The sequence below is a fragment of the Xyrauchen texanus genome, chromosome 49, assembly GCF_025860055.1.
Source record: "Xyrauchen texanus isolate HMW12.3.18 chromosome 49, RBS_HiC_50CHRs, whole genome shotgun sequence".
NCBI classification, from domain to species: Eukaryota; Metazoa; Chordata; class Actinopteri; order Cypriniformes; family Catostomidae; genus Xyrauchen; species Xyrauchen texanus.
Window position 1 is genome coordinate 12,672,769 of NC_068324.1, and position 19,428 is coordinate 12,692,196.

At 47.3% G+C, this 19,428-nt stretch overlaps 1 pseudogene; it reads right to left on the reverse strand.

Moving 5' to 3' along the window:
• Positions 1-604: 604 nt before the first annotated feature.
• On the reverse strand, positions 605-19,323 carry LOC127640275 (thrombospondin type-1 domain-containing protein 4-like; annotated as a pseudogene).
• Between the last annotated feature and the right edge of the window lie 105 nt (positions 19,324-19,428).

The following is a 19,428-nucleotide window of genomic DNA, read 5'->3' on the forward strand; positions in this document are numbered from 1 at the left end:
TTTGTCAGTTGAAAAACTTTTACAAACATCATAATTTTTAAGGAAGGTGTACTACAAAGTGTTTTTGAAAGTCTCACTGATTTCAGTGTAGGAAAATTACATTCTGGTGTGGATGATATAAATAAATGTGTTTTTAATCGAAAATGTATTAGTGTGTATATGATCTTAAAAGAATTTCAACTTTTAAAAAGTCTTGAGACACCTGCGCTCTATTTCATTTGTTGCGCTGCTTTAGGTTATTTAACGCAAGAATGTATTTAGTCTGAACAGCCCCTACTGATGTCATTTTTAATTATATTTTTGATTCTTGAGATTTTTTTCTTGTTTCAGAGTGGCAAATTTATTAATGATTTGCCACATGGACCCCCATCTTGATCACTTCCTGGTACGGATGTCTGGACGTCCAACCAGTACATTATGAGTTCATCTGCAAGGCTAGAATTTTCTTTTTGCTCACTAATGCAGCTCTTACAAAGAGATCAAATTGCAGTTCAGTCAATTATGAGGTTTGTGAATAAAAGAGATGATGATGTCACCTATAGCCCCACCTATATGATTTCCCACAATCAAATCTCAAGCAGGAAATGCAACACACTTTCCTGTACTAATCGTTCATGCACAGATGAGCCTGAACCACTATGTTGCAGTTGTAATATTTGTCTCTGCAGCTCTCATCTGCAAAACAAAACAAAACACATTAAGATTATATGATATAGAGGGATTAAAAAGTCAAAGTCCATATTGAAAAATTTGAATTTTCAAATTCGAATTCATACCTGAAAGGAAATAAAATAAAATAAAGTAAATAAACAAATAAATATTTTTATGTAAAACGTAAAACGTATAATATTTAATATTCTGCACTCTTTCAAGGTCACTAAACAATTTAGTAAATTTGTGACACATACTGACCATCTTAATTACTTTGTACAAAATGTCAGATTGCCTTGCTTCTATTAAAGCACATACAATACTCCAATACATTTATGGAGTCAACTCAAGTGCATGCTATCATTACCACAAAATGGGGACATACCTACACATTTCCACTCAAATTGTTAAACAGTTAATATAATTTCTAATGAAAGAAAACTGGATTAAAGGATAAAAATGCAAAACAAAAGCATTTTCAAGTGTCTTTAAACCACACTGTATGGCTAATTTCATAGCAGTGTGAGAGAAGACGCTTCTCTGAGCACGGTAAATGCTGTAAAATGTCATATGTCAGTTCACTGAAAAGCACGGTTTGTTATTGCAAGTCTCTTGACCTGCTGGTATCAGATGCTCCTCACAATCCAATTGTTGGGAGGGTTGCAGGTCATCAGTAAGGCAATGTAACTCTCGAACACGATTCCCCCCTTAACATGACCTGTAGCACTTTATGAGACATAAACTACCAGTGAAAAGTTTGGACACACCAACTCGTTCTTTATTATTACTATTTTCCATGTTTTTGAATAATAGCAAAGTCATCAAAGCTCTGAAATATTACAAAAGGAAGATATTAGAAGAATATCTCAGCTCTGTACATCCATACAATGCAAGTGAATGGTAGCCAGAACGCAGAAGCTCCGAAAAACACATAAAGGCAGCATAAAAGAAATCCATACAACTCCAGTGGTTTAATCAATGTTTGCTGAAGCAATACAATAAGTTTTGCGTGAGAACAACCAAAATATAACTATATTTTCCCAAATTTTCACTATAAATCTTAACAGCAGTCTTCTTGGCGATCATGATTTCAAGCACGATTATCTGGTATGAGGGTGAATAAATGATAAGAGATAAGAATTTTGGGTGAACTATTCCTTTAAGTATAAACCTTTACATCAAACATAAACTCAGCCAGTTGCATCTCAAATTTTGACAGATAGTGTACTATGAAAGATAAACTTCTAAAACAAGAAAAAACTTCAGCTTCAAAAAGAAGACCTATTTCTAACACAAAGGCTAAATTAATAGTTCTTTATCCAAGGAATGCTATCTCTGTCCTCTTACTAGGTTTAGATGGCTGCCTGTGTCTTCTAAATTTAGATGAAGAAATTGAGTCAGCCCACTGAAAGTCAATGTTAATGGAGATTTATTGGGGAGAGAAAAAGAAGATGTATCCTCACAAGACTCCAGTCGGTGTGATACCACCTGGCCCCACAGGCTCTGTGGTAGCAGCTTTGCATGCTGGGAGGCTGACTCTCGGAGGCACGCTGGGGTGGAGGCAGTACAATGAGCCCCTCCTCACTTCTCAGTATGCACACTACTGTCCTCTGCTGGCTGTCTGGACCACAGTCTACAGAACACTGACACAATTCATAGGGTGTTTAAGCTCAAGTGTGTTTAAGAATATAAGCTCAGTTAACAGCAGGGAGGGCACTTACAATGGAAGTGAAAGGGAGCCATCTATAAACATTGAAATGCAAATTTTTTTTAAAGTATAGCCACAGGAAGTAAAACAAAGTTTTTTATATGATTTCCACATGATAAGAATCAGTGATTTCTTACCAGATTACAGTGTTTAACGGTGTTGCATCGTCATCTCAGCGAAGTTGTAATATCGGTTTTACCTTTACACAGATAAGGTAAGTAAGCACTTTTATCATACTATAATAATATTTACACTTATAATGTTTACATCTTATGGCTACACATTTGAAACAAGTGTGCATTGTAATGTTTATGGACTGGCCCTGTTCACTTCCATTGTAAGTGCCTCTTTGGCCTTTTTTATAAGGTTTTTATTTTTTTCTATCTCAAATTATCTTTTTGTTGGTAATCAACATTATGCCACAAATGCTGTCAAATGAGCTTAACTTGTATTGAACCCAGAACATTCCTTTAAATTTCTCTTCAAAGATTCCATAGACTCCATTGTTACTAACAATCAGATGTGCCAACAACATTCACTTTAACAGTAAAAGCATGGCCATTAACTGACTCCACAGTCGGGTGAACCACTCTGCTTGATTGTTGCAGGAGTTGCTGTTACATTTCTGTACCTCTGGTGGGCGCTGTGACCCACAAACCTCTAAAGTCAAACTGCCCCTGAGGTCTCTGACGCACGCACTACTCTAAGAGTTTTCATACCGGAGTGAGAGTCAGAACACTGAAAACATGGGAAAATAACATTATCAGCAGTACATTTGGCAATTACCCTGAAATGCAATCATGGAGCAACTGAGTCCCTCAACATATTAGTGAGGCAAGACTGTGTTTGTGTGTGTGCGATCGAGTGTGATTTCTGTTATTACCTTATTGCTCCATTCTGTAAAGAACCAACTTCTTGTGCATGGCCCCGTGTCACAGTTCTCCACATCGCTGGGCCGTAAACTCATATTGCATTCCTCATCAGGTGCTATTTCGCCAGTGTTGCTCATGAAAACAACCTCCTGTGACCTTTGACCTATACCTCATGGAGTTGAGCACTGTGGGAATATAACCAACAGCATTACACTACTGTGCTGAGTCTGACACAACATAATATTTTCCAATATTTTCTAGCCTGGCCTTAGTGATTTTAGTCCCCTCCTGTGGTTATCCCCTGCCAACATGTCTGGGTCAGATAAAGGTCACGATTAATTGATTGGCCCTTATGGCAGTGATTCATTCTTGTAGCTTGAATGGTCTTGGGAAATCAAGCATAATTTGCAGAACTGGCCATGTTCGCAAATATATTGCACACTGTGTAGCATAGTCTCTCAGCCTCAGACAGCACACCTACAGGCCGCCCACATTCTGTTCACCGGTCATCTAACGTATATTGAGAAAAAATTCAGCAAAAGCTGGCTGTAATCACCAGTTCCGAGCTGAGTGATTGGCTTTACACAACTTTCAGGAGTCAAGGTGCATTTGTCTGCCTGAAAACGCCCGAAAATCAAGGTAGGCTACTGGGGTGCTACAATGTAGAGGTCTGCGCGGTACTGTTTTTTACATCTCGCTCACGCAAGTTTTTATTCTGCACCTGAACGCTCCCGCTGAATTGTACTTCATGTTCACCCACTCTCTGCCCGCAGTGATTTTCTTCCCGACCGCTCCTGTTCCCACTTTTTTTCCACATAGGGCAAAAGCCATACAAATAGGCAGGAAGTGTACACAAATAATGTTTTTTTTTTCCTGTTATATCTGTTTTATTTTGTCTGTTTATCTTATTTTTATTATCAGATGATGCGTGACATGATTTCCATCTGACTTGCCTATTTCACATCCTTTGATGACACTGTGTTTTCACGCTTTGCTCTGCCATTCTTGTAAAAATAGATATCCACATTGAATTTTTCAGGCTCCCACACACAACTCATAGAATCTATGACATAGATGTACTGTCTTTTACTGCCTTCAATTTAATTTAATTTAATCCCACACCACAAGAAATCTGATCGGGTCCTGCAGGAATGCAGACCTCTACTATAATGAGTGCTTTTGAGGATGAACTGATCACAGGAATGGCAAAGTTTGCCGGTTAGTAGCATTACATAATTGAGGAGCTTCAGAGTTTTGTTTGAGTCACATAATAGTAAGAAACTTAGACAACTACGAGCAGAACTGTATTTTCCAATAGTTGTTTTTTTTATGTTTTTTAAATTATCTTTATGTTATTCTTGTGGTTATTCAACTGTAGTATTTCTGATTAACCAGCCCCTAAACAGCAGGAAAAAACAATATGTTCTGTGGTTGGTCTCTTTACATGTCAGTCAGACAGACCTTTCCTGTCTACGAGGGCAGTTTTTTTGCCTGAATAAGCCGCAAAAGTGGACCAGCCTTCATGCTAGGCGAGACTACTTTAACTGGGGCCAAACCCAGTTGAATGGAACAACTCAACCTGGTCTCATGAAAAGTCGTAACAGTAATACGAGATGGCAAAATCATAAGTAATTGCACAAGTTAGCTCATATAAAAATGTACCACTTTTACTCTCATAAAGAAAAATAAACAAAGCAACACACAATGTTATCACAATTTTTCCAAAGTTTAACCCCACAACTTAACCTAGCCATAATGTCTAACCCCTTATCCAAACCCTAAACCTAACCATGACTTCAATAGGAAAATCATGATCATTCTTCAGATTTTTCCCAAGTTTAACCCCTAACCCAAACCCTAAGCCTAAACCGTGGAAGAAGATAAGGGAGGCGTATTACAGGTAATTGACTTACATCAGTAATTTATTGCAAAAATAAATATGGAAAGAGTATGCATATTTGTTCACTGACATTCTCTTTATTGAAATAAAGTGTTGGATGGGAGGCTGGCTGTAGCTAAATTTTGATGCCTGTATTGTATTGATTTGAAATTCTGTTTATTGATTGGTTGGTCTCTATGGGAATACAAGTTGTACCTTTTCGAACGAGACAAGTCATGAGGCAGCTGCTAAGCAACCTGTTGGATTAAGTACATTTTGCCAAATGTATATAATAAAATTGTTCAACTTGTGGAAATCAATGAGTATGACATGAGCAGTGGATACAGCAACCAGTGCCTTCTAAAACAAACCTTCAGTAAAATAACAATGGCACTAATAAATAGGAATAAAGAATGTACTGTCACCACATTAGGTCTATGGCTGTGACACAATACTGTCACCTCAGGCGATAAACAGACCCATAGTAATCCCGTATACTTGACAGATGTCACATACTGGAGTCCAGTCGGTGCAAATCTGCCAGTCGGTGCATATCTTCAGCTGACAGGTGGCAGCTGTCTTGGGGACAGGGAGATGTCTGCAGAACTTTGGTAACACTGACATTGTTCAATTGGCATTTGTCTGCATACAAAACACTTGGCAGTGCTGTGTGCCGAGACCACAGGTCTTAATGCATTCAGACCATTCACCAATATCCCACCTTTAAAACACAATAAAAAGATACATTCATTATATTAATTGGAGTGACACACCTATCTTTCTCTCTGCTTTACTCAAAATAATACTTTTGTGCCTTGTGTTGCATTCTATTTTTGGTCTAATTTGACTTCAACAGTTGGTCAGATATATGTAAAGCCAAAAGGAGTATCATTAGTACTGGTCAGGGCATGGCTGGGCGTTACGGGGCTCTTCTCTGGGGGCTGGTTTATAAGCTTCATCACATAGCAGCTCTGACACTACCTCATGGCTGAGTGTGAGCATGCAACAAAATACTATATGCCTGATCGCTTTACACATCCAATAGAAGAAAAGGAATAAACATACACATATGTAGCTTTTTTTTTTTTTGCCATTGACATTACACATTTTCCAATTAGAGGGATAATGACATGTCAGTCATCATTTACTCAATTTCTTGTCGCACCAAACCTGTATGATTTTTTTTTCTTCCATGAAACACAAAAGTAGAAATTTTAAAGAATGTATTGTCGCTCTTTGCCACGCAAATACCATGAACTTGAGCTTTCAAGCTTCAACAGGATGCAAAAGCACCATAAAAGTGTCATGAAAGTTATGCATTAGTTTTCTGCAGTCAGATCTAATCTACCCAGGGGCCAGTGCTGTTTCTTAAAGAATTCTTTCCATTTTCAAATCCATCTTTATCAGGGTCATGTATGCTTTCAGAGTCTATCAGAGAAAGCAAACAACTCAAACTCTGTAAATATGACACCAGCTTTGAATAGCTCTCTGTTTTTGGCTCCAGGTCTGTTGTAATGAGGATGCCGTGGGTTTGCAAGGTTCTCTTACGAGAGGTTCTCTCGTATTGCGTAAGCTAGCTTACGCTACGGGAAAGATTCATCTTTTCTGAGATATTGAAGCCAAAAAATTATCCTTAATTTTTGTATCCATTGTCAACGCAGTGCAGCAGCTGCAGACATTGAGCGGGCTAGCTAGCGAGCTCATAGGTTGCTCTGTGGCAACTGCTGCAGCCTATAGACGAGCTTGGGCGAACTCGCATCCAATGAGAGGCGTCCGCGCGCTCACTGCATCAAAGCCCGCCAAAATGGGCGTGACTAGAGTGCATATAAGCGTAGTTCGTAGGCTGGAACCCTGATTTTCATCTCTTCAGCGAAGCTCTCTGCATCGCTGACCTGGAAGCCGCGTCGCCGTTCGAGGGGCATCTAGCAAGCGTGGACAGCGCTAGAAGAAGCCGGCCGTCTCAGCCACCTTCAGCCATCCTGCGAGCTACGCCATCCGATGACGTATCCTTTTATTCAGCAAGCTAGTTCTCACGAACTATTCACAAAAGAGTACGAGCGTCTTTTTCAAGATGCCTCGCTCCACTTGCGCCTCATGTCGCGCCCTTCTCAGCACAGGAGACCGCCACATCATCTGGCGCCTCTGCCTGGGACTGGGGCACGCAGAGCTCGCCCTCACTGAGGGCGGATGCGATTTCTGCGAGGAGCTACCGATGTCGACCCTGCGGGCTCGACTCGGCCGTCAAAGCAGAAACCGCCACGTCAGCCGCGCAGGAAGAAGCACCGCTCACAAAGGCTGCCGGAAACTGTGGTTGAAGCGACTGCCTCGCCGGAGCCTCTCCCTCGAGCATCGCTCACCCTCCCCGCACCCCGCGACGCCGCAGTTGCCGCCGAGCGGCCGCACTGCTGCCATCTCGGATGACGAGGCGGAGGATAAGGGCCGCTGTTCCATCATGGCTTCGGACAGCGAGGAGTGGACAGGCTCCCAAGCCTCCTCCTCGCCCCAGGAATCCAGCAGGACCCGCGCCGAGTCGAAGGGAGTTAACACGCCTCCTCACACAGGCCGTCGACCGCCTCGGGCTCGAGTGGTCACCGCCCCCTGAGCAGGCACCCAACAGACTCGACAGCTGCTTTCTTCAAAGCCATCGCCGCTCTACAACGCTCCCTTCCTGCCGGAATTACATACGGAGCTTGCAAAGTCGTGGAACGCTCCTTTTTCAGCCAGGACCCGTTCCCACGTCTCCACCTCTCTCGCGTCGGTGGACGGCGCCACTGAGAGAGGCTACTCCTCCATCCCCCCGGTCGAGGACTCGGTAGCAGCACACCTTTGTCCGCCCTCCGCGAGATGGCGTTCCAAGCCTGTGCTCCCGTCTAAGGCCTGCAGAGCGACTTCCGCCTATGTTGGCCGCGCCTATTCCGCCGCCGGCCAAGCCGCATCTGCTCTGCACTCAATGGCCGCTTTACAGATCCTACAAGCAGACCTTCTTCGGGAGTGGGATGAGAAAGGCAGGCACCCAGAGGCTGTTACTGATCTACGGCGCGACAGACCTCGCCCTTCGGCTACCAAAGCTGCAGCCCAAGCTCTAGGGAAGTGCATGGCCTCGCTGACTGTGACCGAGAGACACTTATGGCTAACACTAGCCGACATGGGAGAAGCAGAGCGCTCCACGTTCCTCAACGCACCGCTCTCTCCGACCGGTCTCTTCGGCTCCGCGGTGAGTGGCATTGTTGACCGCTTCTCAGAAGTCCAGAAAGCCACCCAAGCCATGAACCTCTTCCTGCCGCGTCGCGCTAGCTCCTCTGCAGGCCGCTCACGTGATCAGCCTCCTGCACGAGCCTCTTCACAGCGCCCAGTTCAACAAACTCAGACTTCTCAGCGTCGACAGGGCGGCCGCCTCGATCAAGCGCTCAGACAGCCGCCGCGAGACCGCCGCCCCGCGGGCCTCGATTTAAGGTAACGCTGAAACCAGAGCAACCGAAGTCTTCCTAACTTTGTTGAACAAACGACGGCTCAGTCCCGCCGCGGCCGGACCACCGTCAAAGCTTTGCCCCCTGTCAGTCCCCTTCTCTCAGGCTACTACAGTGGTGAATTTAGCAGCCAACAAGCCGGTGACACTGCCCGCTTGCTCAGCACTCAAACGCCGTTTTCACGGCTGAACCAAATAAATCTTGTAAAGAGCAAACATGTCTTATGTGTAGAAAAAGTGCCCACAACCCAGTGTTCGCCCCTACACACAAGCATAACACATCCCGTGCCCCTATCAGAGCACGCTCTCATAAAGCGGTTACTGAACCGCTCGAGCGTCAGAGTCAATGAAGGCGCCCACAAATGCGTGCGCGCGCCCATTCTCTGCCCGCTCTGTCACACGCACCAGCCCTATGTGTAGAAAATGTGCCCACAATCCAGTGTTCACTTCTGCACACAAGCACTGCATGTCTCGTGTCCCCACCAGAGCACGCTCACATAAAGCGGTTACGAACCGCTCGAGCGCTAGAGTCAATAAATGCGCCCACAAATGCGTGCGCGCGCCCATTCTCTGCCCGCTCTGTTACACGGCCAGCAACCATTCCTCTGTGTGTAAGTCCCGTGCCCATGACTATGCTTAGCGATCACGTAACAGATGTGACTCTTTCCCCATTCATTCCAATCAGGAAGTCACTCACAAAACAGCCTGTTCATGCTGTCTGCGAGCAATCATGCATGAACACACTAAACGCGCTCACACATTTTGTTCAGCGCTCTGTGTGCGGCAATCAGAGCGAATTGGCCATTCACCCTCTAGCGTTACGCTTCAAAGCGTGGGAAGCTATTCCAGGGATATCCAAGTGGGTGTTAAGCACAATACAACAGGGCTATTTGCTACAGTTCGATCGCCGCCCCCCACGCTTCAGATCGCGGCTCGAAACCACTGTGAACACGGAAGCAGCGTGCATGCTTCGTTCAGAAATAGCAAGCCTTCTGTGCAAAAGGGCCATAGAAAAGTGCCACCCTCTCTGAGCGAAGTCGGGCTTTACAGCCGTTATTTTCTTGTTCCCAAGAAAGACGGCGGCCTCAGACCCATATTAGATCTCAGGGTTTTGAACAAGGTGCTTGCAAAAAGACCGCTCAAAATGCTTACAATCAGGAAACTCCTTGCGCATGTGCGCCAGGGGACTGGTTTATTTCTCTCGATCTGAAAGATGCATACTTTCAGATTCAGATAAATCCCGTCACAGGCCATTCTTGAGATTCGCCTTCGACGGCCAGGTTTATCAATACACCGTCCTTCCGTTCGGCCTGTCCTTAGCACCCGTACTTTCACGAAGTGCATGGATGCGGCGCCGCACTCCTCGCGGAGTCAGGGTTTGCGAATTCTGAACTATTTGGACGACAGGCTGATTATGGCTCAGTCACATATGGAGCTTCTGTCTCACAGAGCAGTTCTCTTCAGCCATCTGAACAGTTTGGGTCTTGCAGTCAATTGGACCAAGAGCTCAATACAGCCCAGTCAGACCATTTCCTTCCTGGGAATAGAACTAGACTCCGTGGCAATGACGGCTCGCTTATCTACACAGCGCACGACGCCGTGTTCAGCGACTAGCCGCATCTTTTCAGATGAACAGCCTCACGCCTCTGAAGAAATTCCAGAGAGTGCTAGGTTACATGGCCTCAGCCGCAGCAGTACTTCAGCTGGGTTTACTGCACATGCGCCCGCTTCAGCATTGGCTAAACACCGCGCCTCGCCGGGCTTGGGCCACAGGCCGCCAGCCCATCAAGGTGACTCAGACCTGCATATCAGCTCTGCAGCCCTGGACAGTGGCCGAATGGTATCAGCGGGAGTGACAATGGGAGCTGTATCTCGCCGAAAGTCATCTCGACAGACGCGCCCAACACGGGTTGGGGCGCGGTCTCGCGAGGGCTCTCCGGTTTTCGGCCTATGGTCAGTTCAGGAAAAGCTCCTTCACATAAATTGTCTGGAAATGATAGCGGTCGAGTACGCCGCGGCGCTTTCTCCCGGTCATTCAGGGTCACCACGCCCTGGTCCGCTCGGACAACAGATCTGTGGTATCCTACCTAAACCGCCAGGGCGGTGTCAGATCCAGGAACCTCTTCCATCTGACAAAACGCATACTGAGTTGGTCCCAGTGCCACCTGCGCCGCTGAGGGCGACGCACGTGCCAGGCCACCTGAACGACGGCCCGGACAGACTGTCCAGAGACAATATTCCCCAGGGGAATGGTCCCTGCACGCCAAACAGTCCAGACGCTATGGCACCTATTCGGCAGAGCAGAGATAGACCTCTTTAGCGCCCAAAGAGAACTCTCACTGCCCAATATTTTCTCGAAAGCGAGGACGCCGCTGGCCCAGGACTGGCCCAGACGCCCGCTTACGCCTTCCCTCCCGCCTCGCTATTGCCACAGGTAATGCAGAGGATCAGGGAAACGCGCCACTCGGTGCTCCTCATAGCCCCGCGTTGGGAGAATCAGACATGGTTCCCGGAGCTTACGCAGCTGTCACTGACAGCGCCGTGGCCCATCCCAGTGAGAGCAGATCTCCTCTCTCAAGCTCGCGGCACAATCTGGCATCCCCACCCAGAGCTGGGCGCTGCATGCGGTGATCAACGACTACCCGCCGCTCTGCCAGAAGGAGTAATAAACACCATCATACATGCTAGAGCCCCTTCCACGAGAAGACTCTATGCGTCAAAATGGTCTGTGTTCTCAAAATGGTGCACCGACAGAGACCTGGACCCGCGGACATGTGGGGTGTCGTCGCTGCTCGTATTTCTACAAAACTGGATAAGGGCAGATCCCCATCCACGCTCAAAATGTATGTGGCGGCCGTTGCGGCGTTCGCTGAACCCTTGCACGGCCAGTCATGGGGTAAAAACGAGCTGGTCATCCGCTTCCTCAGGGGAGCTAGAAGGATGAACAGACATGGTTCCCCCCATCGGTTCCTATCTGGGATCTTTCTATAGTTCTCGAAACTATGAAAGCCCCCCCTTTCGAACCACTTCAATCCGTGGATTTGAAATACCTTTCACTCAAAACCGTTTTTCTGACTGCCCTGTCATCAGTCAAACGTGTGGGAGACCTTCACGCGCTGTCTGTCAGCGCTCCGTGTCTTGAGTTTGGACCAAGTGACTCCAAGGTCATTTTAAAGCCTAGACACGGCTATGTTCCCAAGGTGATCGGTACTCCTTTCAGAGCACAGGTCATTTCCTATCGGCGCTGCCAGCACCGGATAGCGAACGCGACGCCAATCTCCTTTGCCCGGTCAGAGCACTGAGATTGTATACTGCACGCCCGCCGCTTTCAGACGCTCTGAGCAGCTTTTCGTTTCGCTCGAGGGCGCACCAAAGGTCTCGCGCCTCGAAACAGACACTATCTAGATGGATAGTGGACGCTATTGCTGCTGCATACGCGTCAAAAGACCTGCCATGCCCATTGGGCATTAGGGCTCACTCCACTAGAGGCATGGCATCCTCGTGGGCATGGTCCAGCTGGATTTCCATTCACGACATATGTGTGGCAGCGGATGGACTTCCCTCCACCTTTGTCAGATTTTACAATATGGAAGTGCCCGCTCTGCAGGCAAAACTACTAGCGGTTTAATACGCTACAGCTCCCCTGGTGAGCTGCACTGATGGGACACATTCCACACAGACCGGCACCGCAGCTCTGTCGCTCCTTCCCACTATGTGCTTATGTATTACACAATCAATGACCCGCATTCTTGCCGGCCAAATATTATTTCCCCACTCATAAGGGCTCCCCGGTCCCCCTTAATTCCCTGGGGCTCATAGAGTGGATGCTTGGCACGCACGGCGCTGACAATGGGTTCCCGTAGCATAAGCTAGCTTACGCAATACGAGAGAACCTCTCGTAAGAGAACGTATCGGTTACCTAACGTAACCTCGGTTCTCTCTAGATGAGGGAACGAGTATTGCGTGAGCCGGCCGTGCTCGCGCCTACGAGCTGACTTTTCGCTTCAGTCAATGAAAACCAGGGTTCCAGCCTACGAACTATGCTTATATGCACTCTAGTCACGCCCATTTTGGCGGGCTTTGATGCAGTGAGCCGCGGACGCCTCTCATTGGATGCGAGTTCGCCCAAGCTCGTCTATAGGCTGCAGCAGTTGCCACAGAGCAACCTATGAGCTCGCTAGCTAGCCCGCTCAAGGTCTGCAGCTGCCGCGACTGCGTTGACAATGGATACAAAAATGAAGGATAATTTTTTGGCTTCAATATCTCAGAAAAGATGAATCTTTCCCGTAGCGTAAGCTAGCTTACGCAATACTCGTTCCCTCATCTAGAGAGAACCGAGGTTACGTTAGGTAACCGATACGTTTTCTACAGGGAGAATGAATTTGTAGCAGGTTTTGCAGTTGGAAGATCATCTATTTTGGGGAGCACTAAAATACCTAGAGAATTGCAGGGTTTTTTTTATCTTTGTGGAGTTTTCCATTTAAATTTAGTCAAATGTATTAATTCCTGGAAGAACCAAAAAGTGGTAAAGAGATCTAAAACACATATCAAGAGAGATCTGATTAAAACTGTGTTGTTGAAATCAGTACTTATAATAAAGTATTATACTTAATGGTGCATAAGTAATTTTGTTAATGTTTCTCAGGCAAATACAACACCAAATAGTATGCAGCATCATGCAAAAGCAAAAAATAATTCGGTTTGGTGGTGCCATTGTAGAACAGCCAAATTCACCAGCACATCCCTGATTACTCTAATCTCACAGAAAAACTGGCAATACAAGGCCGAAGTCTTTGACTTTCTGAATTACTGAACTACCCCCAGTGACAGAATATGGAACTACAGTAGTGTGCATGTGCACCTTTGCTCTGTGCACTGCGCAAGTTCACGACAAAAGCAAACATTATACAAATGAAACATTTAAATGGATGTTACATGAACAGAACAGGATGTCCGATTTTCAGAAACCTTTGAGAAGTACTTTAATTTACTCCAAACCCTTACTAAACCTAACCCAAACACAACAGTCATGAAACCAAAACAGCATCTTTCACGTAATACTTTGCAAATGTATTAATCTTGCTGTTAGGAATTCCTTGTCTTGTTTCACTGTTGCCCTCTGTCTGCCATTTTTGTCACCTTTGCATTCCTTAGTTTTCACTTTTGTCCCTTGTGTAGCCCCTTAGTCTCTTTGTTAGCCTTCCTGTTCACTTGTCATTGTTAAAGAACTACACTTCCCAGAATCCACCTGCCATCATCACTGCCATTTTGTTCATTGTTCTCACCTGTGTCTTATTCAGTCATCACTCACTGTGTATTTAAGCCCTGCTTTTTGTTCACTCCTTGTCGTTCGTTGAATGTTGTTGTTAGCCTGGTATATGTTCCCTGCCCGTGTTTTCTAGTTTTATGTTTTATTTCCCCATTGAGGGTTTTTCCTTTGTTCCTGTGTTTTGTGTACCCGCCTTGTTTATTTTTCTAATAAAGTTTAAACTGCTTTTGGATCCGCATCTCCTCGTCTGCTTCGCTGCCTCCATTCATAACAGAAAGAACGACCCAACATGGATCCAGCGGTTTTACGAGCAAGCTGCCGTCTGCTCAGCCTCATGCAGGGAAACCGTCCGGTGGAGGACCACATCCACGATTTCCTCGCGATTGCGAGTGCCACCAACTTCCCTGACTCCGCCCTAGTGGCGTTTTTTCGGGCTAACCTGAATTGTGCGCTCCAGGAGCGGTTACCACCGATGACGCGCGGCTGGATGCTCCACAAGTTCATCGAGGAGACTCTGCTGGTCTGCGCGTCGCCGTTAACTGTGGGCGCCATTGAGGAGAACTCTGCCACTCCTCCCACAGTAATAACCCTCCACTCGCCCTTGGTTCGTCCCTTCACGCCTGCCTTGGTCAGTGAGCCTGCACGGTCCACTTCGTCTGCCAGGCGGAGGAGGAGAAGAGGAAAGGCTTCTGCGAGCCAGAGCCCTCGCCTGCCCCGGCCTGCGAGCCAGAGCCCTCGCCTGCCCCGGCCTGCGAGCCAGAGCCCTCGCCTGCCCCGGCCTGCGAGCCAGAGCCCTCGCCTGCCCCGGCCTGCGAGCCAGAGCCCTCGCCTGCCCCGGCCTGCGAGCCAGAGCCCTCGCCTGCCCCGGCCTGCGAGCCAGCGCCTGTCGCCTCGACCGTTCCCGGGCCAATGCCAATAGCCAGGACTGACCAAAAGCCAGCGCCAATGGTCATGCCCGTCCCAGAGCCTGCGCCCCTTGAGCCTCCCGAGCTTTCCAGAGCTCCGCCTCCCGAGCTTTCCAGAGCTCCGCCTCCCGAGCTTTCCAGAGCTCCGCCTCTCGAGCCTCCCAGGGCTCCGCCTCTCAAGCCTCTCGAGCCTCCCAGGGCTCTGCCTCTCAAGTCTCCCGAGCCTCCCAAGGCTCTGCCTCTCAAGCCTCTTGAGCCTCCCAGGGCTCCACCCCTCAAGCCTCTTGAGCCTCCCAGGGCTCCGCCTCTCAAGCCTCTCGAGCCTTCCAGGGCTCTGCCTCTCAAGTCTCCCAAGGCACCCAGGGCTGCTCCTCCCAAGCCTCCTAGGGCTCCGCCTCCCAGGGCTCCATCTCTCAAGTCTCGAGTCTGCCAGGGCTCCTGCTCCCGAGATTCCCGGGGCTCCGCCTCTCGAGCCTCCCTCTGCTCTGCCTCCTGAGCCTCCCACGGCTCCGCCCCCTGAGCCTCCCGAGCTTTCCATGGTTCCTCCTCCCTCGGCTCTGCCTCCTGAGCCTCCCACGGCTCCGCCCCCTGAGGCCTCTGAGCCTCCCTCAGCTCCGCCTCCCGAGCCTCCCGCGGCTCCGCCTCCAGAGCCTTCCAGGTCACCGCCTCTAGGGCCTCCTCCCAGGCCTCCTGACCCAGTCCCTGTCCTGTGGCCTCCTCCCAGGCCTCCTGACCCAGTCCCTGTCCTGTGGCCTCCTCCCAGGCCTCCTGACCCAGTCCCTGTCCTGTGGCCTCCTGACCCAGTCCCTGTCCTGTGGCCTCCTCCCAGGCCTCCTGACCCAGTCCCTGTCCTGTGGCCTCCTCCCAGGCCTCCTGACCCTGTCCCTGTCCTGTGGCCTCCTCCCAGGCCTCCTGACCCAGTCCCTGTCCTGTGGCCTCCTCCCAGGCCTCCTGACCCAGTCCCTGTCCTGTGGCCTCCTCCCAGGCCTCCTGACCCGGTCCCTGTCCTGTGGCCTCCTCCCAGGCCTCCTGACCCGGTCCCTGTCCTGTGGCCTCCTCCCAGGCCTCCTGACCCGGTCCCCGTCCTGTGGCCTCCTCCCAGGCCTCCTGACCCGGTCCCCGTCCTGTGGCCTCCTCCCAGTCCTCCTGACCCTGTTCCCGTCCTGTGGCCTCTTCCCAGGCCCCCTGACCCAGTCCCTGTCCAGTGGCCTCCTCCCAGGTTCCCCAAACCTGTCCTTGCCCGGTGGCCAGCTCCCAGACCACCTGAACCTGTCCTTGCCCTTTGTGCCCCCTTGAACTTCCTATCTGCCCCTCGTTGCCCCCTTGGACTTCCTGCCTGCCCTCTGTGCCCCCTTGGACTTCCTGCCTGCCCTCTGTGCCCCCTTGGACTTCCTGCCTGCCTTCTGTGCCCCCTGGACTGTCTATCTGCACCTCGTTGCCCCCTGGACTGTCTGTCTGCCCCTCGTTGCCTCTTGGACTTCCTGCCTGCCCTCTGTGCCCCCCTGGACTTCCTGCCTGCCCTTCGTTGTCCCCCTGGACCTCTTGTCTGCCCCTCGTTGCCCCCTGGACTGCCTGTCTGCCCCTCGTTGCCCCCTGGACTGTCTGTCTGCCCCTCGTTGCCTCTTGGACTTCCTGCCTGCCCTCTGTGCCCCCCTGGACTTCCTGCCTGCCCCTCGTTGTCCCCCTGGACCTCTTGTCTGCCCCTCGTGGCCCCCTGGACTGTCTGTCTGCCCCTCGTGGCCCCCTGGACTGCCTGTCTGCCCTTCGTTGCTCCCCTTGGTCTGTCTGCCCACCACAAGCTTCCCCCCCCAGTCAATGGACATTTGTTCTTCCCATTTTTTTGTTTTGTTTTATTTTGATCGTCTGGAATCCGATCCTTGAGGGGGGGGCTATGTTAGGAATTCCTTGTCTTGTGTCACTGTTGCCCTCTGTCTGCCATTTTTGTCACTTTTGCATTCCTTAGTTTTCACTTTTGTCCCTTGTGTAGCCCCTTAGTCTCTTTGTTATCCTTCGTGTTCACTTGTCATTGTTAAAGTACTACACTTCCCAGAATCCACCTGCCATCATCACTGCCATTTTGTTCATTGTTCTCACCTGTGTCTTATTCAGTCATCACTCACTGTGTATTTAAGCCCTGCTTTTTTGTTCACTCCTTGTCGTTCGTTGAATGTTGTTGTTAGCCTGGTATGTGTTCCCTGCCCGTGTTCTAGTTTTATGTTTTATTTCCCCATTGAGGGTTTTTCCTTTGTTCCCGTGTTTTGTGTACCCGCCTTGTTTATTTTTCTAATAAAGTTTAAACTGCTTTTGGATCCGCATCTCCTCGTCTGCTTCGCTGCCTCCATTCATAACACTTGCTAGCCCGAAATGAAAAGGCAATGTGAAGTCAAAGGCACAGTGTGAGCAAATTTGGGCGCTTGAACATTTGGGGGTTCAGCATATTGGGTCGTATGGTGAAAAAATTCGGAACTAACACTTTGAATTTTGTGGAATCTGGGTGGATTTGTTTCTTCCAAAACTGAAAGTGTCCGATAGTAGATTGGCTATTGAGATCATTTGAGTCGTGGTTATGTGATCTCAACATCGCAGACTCTATTTTTTATTTAAATTTTTTCTAGGCCATTGAAATGACTGTGGAGTTATCATCTCATGCTAGTATACATCATATTTAAACATATTTGTCGAAATTACTCATTTATTTAAAGGGATAGTTTACCTGAATTTTTCAAATAATTTACTCACATGTTTGGGATGGCATGAGGGTATAACATTTGATCTTCTAAGGAACACAAATTAAGATTTTGTTTTTGAAGAATGAATGAAGTGTTTTAAAATAAATTTAATCCATATGACTCAAGTGGTTTAATCTGTGCCTTCTGAAGTGACGTAATCACTTTTGTAAGAGAAACAAATCAAAATTCAAGTCCTTATTCACAATGCATCTAGATATCCGGCCAAAAATGAACACGTCACCACCTTAAGAGGGAAAAGCTTTGACGCTGCACGCGGTTGCTAGGTATTGCTCAATTTTAGACTCATTCTACATCAGTAAGCCATTGCATTTTGATTTTCAAGAGCTTGCTATCAAACTTTTGGTGACCACAGTACATTTTAAAGTCTCCCAGAAAAACTCAACCCACGACTATCATTTTAATTCACATCTGCAATATCAAAATAGCCCAACTAGGCATAAAAACCACAAACCTGGTAACACTGTGTCTGGTTCATGTACAGCACTCCGGACGTGCTTCAAGCATGTGGATGTGTGTGAATAAGCTTCTTTCATAAACATGCCAAGGAGACCAAGATTTGTATTGAACAAGGACTTAAATTTTGCTCTATTTCTCCCCATAAACTATTATATCGCTTCAGAAGACATGGACTGAACCACTTAAGTCATATGGATTACATTTATTCTGCCGTTGTGTCCTTTTTGGAGCTTGAAAGTTTTGGACTTTGACTTACATTGCAGGGACAAAAATAAAACATATATCCCTAAAATCTTTGTTTGTGATCTGCAGACGAAACAAAGTCATTTCGGATGACATGAGGGTGAGTAACTGATGATAACATTTTTATTCTCTATTCCCTTAAGGAACAAACATTTTTACAGTGAAAAAAGTTACTTAGTGCACCTGTAATAATTTTGGCATATCAGTTCTCTTATGGTTGTGACTTTGTGACTATCTGGACATTAAAAAAAATTACTTCCATAAAGATCCAGGATTTCAGTCCCTGTGCCAAAAGAGATTCCCCCACTGTGCTGCTAATCTCATTGGGCCGTCTGTAGGTGAACAGGGTGCCTTCTCACCGATACTGACCTGGATGATCAATGGCCCAGTTTCCATTCACAATGGACAGACCAGAGCGACTGCACAGTGCTAAGGATGAGACAGAATATAATGAGAGTTTACATATCATTAGTACGGTAAGTAGCCACAAACACAACTCAAGGGAAACATCATGATGTAGTTGAGCTCTGAACTAAGAGGCAACATGTTTTATTCATTGCAGACTCCAACATGATATTAGACTGTCAGAACTGAGCTAGATTAACAGATGCTAAAAGCAATGACTCAATAACATACATGAACTCACATGCACTTGTACACGAGCTCAGACGCACACATAGTCAGCACATTACAGCACATTACTCCATGAGATGTTTTGCACATGTTAATACCCTTCTCACTTTTACCCATCATCCATACAATGCGTTTTTTAATACAAACTGACAGGTATAAGTAAGGACAAAAGTACCTGTTGTTTAACCTAAATATCCCTCCCCCATTCTAATTGGTTGAGCAATACAAAATAAGTATAACAGATCTCTAACATGTCTTGATAAATTCTTTGTTGTCTAATATTTATGCAAAACATAAAAAATGTGTTATATTAAAATAGTGCAAATATAATTTGGCAAGACACATCCAGTGACAGTATATCATTACAGCAATCAATAACATGTCAGTCTCCCTTCTCATTATGGGTTCATGTACACTACATTCTTAATTAATACCTTTATATTCAAATGTAACTCACCCAGATAGTTTCTACTATTGATGATCTCAGTCATGTTGATTCTTGAGAAATTGATGGTAGCCTACCTTAGACAGAGATCTGGTGAAGGCACCAAAGACAATATTACAAGAGCTGCCATCTCCACCAGAAACCCCACAAA